Raw genomic sequence first — 4,333 nt, 5'->3', positions numbered from 1 at the left:
CCATTGATCAAGGTTATTGTTCCACTTGCAGGCTGTTTCTGATTCTTTTGTAATTTTTATATTTCATCACCCCCATCGTATTGGATTAGTCTTATCCCAAGAACAAACAAGTGATAATAAAAAACAGAAAAGAAAGAGATTTGCTAAATAGATTCATGTTGTATTGTTCAATGCTATATGCCTATGGACTCATCATGAATTGGCTGTGTTCTTACTTATGTGGATTATGGTCAGCAGCTAATGCCATGCTGTCTTCGAAACATCTATCTTCTCTGGAGTATGTGCTCTGTTTTTTTTGCATTCCGTTCAAATTCTTAATGCTTGGTAGTTGGTAGTGTTTTTGTTCCGAATAATGTTTAACATCGTGGTGGTGGTTTGTATTGGCATTTTCTGAAATGAGCCCTGTTTTCTTATCCCAACTAAAGAGGGTTCTCTATTTCTTTCAATATTGACTTTGGATCCAAAGGCAGTGCGTATTTGCAAGTTATTTAGCCATAATCCATTCACCATATCTCTAAGGTGTGTTTGGGGTTTGTTGTGCCAATTTAATGGCCGATTAGTGTGTACAAGTTATAAACATTTCAAGTTTTGTGAAACGAAGAATGATTTTACTTGGGAAGTTTTTGGTTTGTTGAACTGTGGAAGGTGATTCCTTGGAATTATGTTCAACCCTCGACCTATTACATCTACTGATATCCTCTTATTCACAATCCTATTTAAAAAATTTATAGAACACAACATCCAGAAAACATCATTATAGGTATAAACAATATAAATTATGGTTATGTGTGGACTGTGGACAATATACTTTCACAAACGCAGGATAATATTTTCATCAAATAAGAAACACCACATCTCTCTTCATTAAAAAAAGAAAAAAAGAAACACCACATCTTTATCACGGTTATGTGTGGACAATATATTATTCGTTTGGTGTACAGGAATGCCCCTACACATTTACATGAAGAAAATGAATTCATAACTTTCTTAGAATTCTAAACCACAAAACAGCGACGGAGGGCCGGTGGGAGGTAGGTAGCGACAGAAAGAGACGGGCAATGACAGTGGGAAGGCGAGAGATAGGCCACGATGGGAGAGAAGCGCAACAGTGGAACGGCGAGATACCGGCAGTGACGGTGGGACGGTGGATGGCGGCGATGGTTACGAACTTACGATCGGACCGGCTTCGTTGACGCGGGGGAGAGGGCGTTGAACGTGGTGGGGGTGGTCGACAGTGGCGTTGAAGAAGAGAGAGAGAGAGAGAGAGAGAGAGAGAGAGGTGTTTCTGGGAATGAGGAGAAACATTTCTGAGATGGGAGAGACTTTTGGGAGCAAAACCAATTCGTGGGTCTATAATCAAACCCAAAAAATTGAATTTGAATTTTCCTCAAAATTTTACCCGCCAATACTTTCTGTCCAAATCTGCAAGCATCTCCAATCCATACAAAATAGAGAATGGATGTAACACATTGAGGGGAGATTTTGTAATTTATTTCACTTTTTCTTCACTTTTTCTACTTTTTGAGAGAATCTTTGAGGGACCCACCGTCCTTTTTAGAGTTTGGTCCTCCAAAAGTAAATTTGGTCCTCTAAAAATGGAGGACCAAAAGTAAATTTGGAGTACAAATTTCCTCCAAACTCTAAAAAGGACGGTGGGTCTCTCAAAAATTCTCCCAAAAAAGTACAAAAAGTGAAGAAAAAGTGGAATAAATTACAAAATCTCCCCTCAATGTGTTACATCCATCCTCTATTTTGTATGGATTGGAGATGGTCTAAAGAGAGGAGAGAGTGTCAGAGTGAGTGGAAGTGGGCCCCCCATAGTCCAGCTCAGAGCGGTACATCGTCGGTATGTGTGGTCGGTCCTTATAGCATTATTGTTTTTTTTAATCCGGTAAATGTGGTTTGAAGAGCCCAAAAAGAATAGGCTGTTGGGTAGTGCAAAAATTTAGGAGCTAGCTTAAGGAAAGAATTGGTCTTTTTCTAGTCAATTTATCTAAATTTTTGTTGAGACTGTTGGAGATGCTTTAATCCCTTCGGAGTACTTAAACCACCATATATTCTCATGGGATCTGTACACTTTATATTGCTCTTGCATAACTTTGTCGTGATTAAGGTCCTACGACGCATTGTGACCTGGCCCGAGACCAACTAATAATTTTCCTAATGGGAGATCTTTTTATCCCTTTCCATATTCGGTCTTGCTATTGTCAGCCCAGTGGGCTGACGATAAACACATTAGAAGATAAAAAAAACACGTATTTTTGTGTACTTTTTATACTATTTAATACACATTCACACATTCATTATTATCAGGCCATTTGACTGATTTTAAAATTTTCCTTCCGTATTCCTATACTAGGGTTTTCACCCGTATTCCTAATGGGAGACCAACGGTTGTGCTGTCCATTTCAGAAAGTGGACAACCCACAGTCATTTGACAAGATTGCCCTTCTTCTAAGTTTGGGAAAAATTCCTTTCCTTCAGATATTTTGTTCAAAGGAGAAGATCTTTGTGGGACGACTTGTCTTCTTCTCGATGACTTTTACGCAACTGCATCATCGCCTCACAAAAATCATATATTAGTACTGTATTACAGGTGTCTCCTCTTTAAAATAGGAAATGAAAACACTTTTCCTTTATCTGTTGCCAAATTAGTATTTTTTTGTTTTGTTTTTTATTCACGCGAAAGTATCTAATTGCTCTTCATATGAAAAAAGTGACGCAAGAGGCAGTGGCAGAGACAGAATGTTTATCCGGGGGAGCTGACTTAATAAACATATTATTTTTAACAGAAGGTATCTATATAACATGGAGCAGCGATTTTTGAATTCTCCATATTTTGGACTTTCAGATTTGTACATATTTTTTCTATGGCGGAGATTTACTGGTTATAAGACTAAAAATATATTTGGAAAGAATGTATATTTGGAAGAAAAATAAAAGAAAAACTAAAATTGATATTTCATAATCTTATTTTGATTCTTTTTTTTTTGAATTTTCCTTACTTTCCTAACAGTTATTAGTAAAAAATGATTACAGTGATCTAGGGATGTCTCTCTCCCTCACGTGTTAATTCTAAAATGTATTTCAATTTTGAATCCAAAACACACACACTGTCTCTCTGTATTTCAATTTTGAATCCAAAACACACACACACACACTCTCTCTCTCTCTCTCTTTCGAACGGTTTAATAAAAAACTACTCAAATCAAGCCATTCCCGATAATTTTTTTGCCAATTTTGTTTGGGTACCCTTAAAATCACGTTCTGAACACATTCAGCGACTCGGATCATCAAAATTTGATCAGAAACTATGAGATTGAGATTTTGGGTATTTTTTTTTATATATTTTTTTAGGTGTCCTCGGTTCAATAAAAAACCGTGTTTTTTAGATTTATATATATATGTAAGCCGTGTCATTTTTTGAAATGTATTCAGATTGCTAATTGTTTAGTTGGTTGGGTGATTGAGGGAAAAAATTGATTAATTATATATTTGGTTATTTGATTCATTGCAATATATTGGTGGCAGCAAGTGTATTGATTTTGTTGCATCTTGATTTTAAGTCATAGTTTCATCTTCGCCTTCATCGGGTAGAAAGTTGAAAGCCAACGAAAATATACATGTGTCTTTGTTTCCGCACTGGAGTTAATTTTTTTATTAACTTAATTTTTTATAGTATATAACACATGGGTGTACGCCTATCCATACTTAACAGAAGACAAGTTGTTACAATGGATGATTATTTTGATCCAATGGTTTAAGCTTATTCTCCTCTTTCAGTAAAGTATTCACACTTTTTGCAGATATTACACTATATATTGTCGTATGAGTTTATTTACTTCTAACAACTGTACATTAATGTCTCTGTAAAATTTTTTTAAAAAAAGAGAAAGAAATACCAAAACTTTTCAGATTATGTGCTAATTTGAAGAATATATATATATAGGGGAGCGTTTCGGGGGCACAAAAAAAGACACTTCATCTCAACCATTGAAACTAATGGTTGAGATTAGAAGTTCACAAAGAATTACTCTTAGCCGCAAAGAATTACTCTTGCCCGCACAGAATTACTCCTGACCGCACAGAATTACTCTTGGCCGCAAAGAATTGCGAGACTATAAGTTATTCGTGGCTGCCAAGAGCAATTCTTAGCGGCCAAGAGTAATTATTTGCCACCAAAGTAATTTTGTGCGGCCAAGAGTAATTTTTCGCTTTCAGGAGTAATTCTTTACGGTTAGGAGTAATTTATCGCGACCAGAAATAATTCTTTGCAGTCAAGATTAATTTTTCACGGCTAGAAGTAATTTTTTGCGGCCAATAGTAATTTTTT

This window comes from Rhododendron vialii, chromosome 6a, assembly GCF_030253575.1.
Source record: "Rhododendron vialii isolate Sample 1 chromosome 6a, ASM3025357v1".
Lineage (NCBI taxonomy): Eukaryota > Viridiplantae > Streptophyta > Magnoliopsida > Ericales > Ericaceae > Rhododendron > Rhododendron vialii.
Note: the sequence above shows the minus strand (reverse complement) of the source record.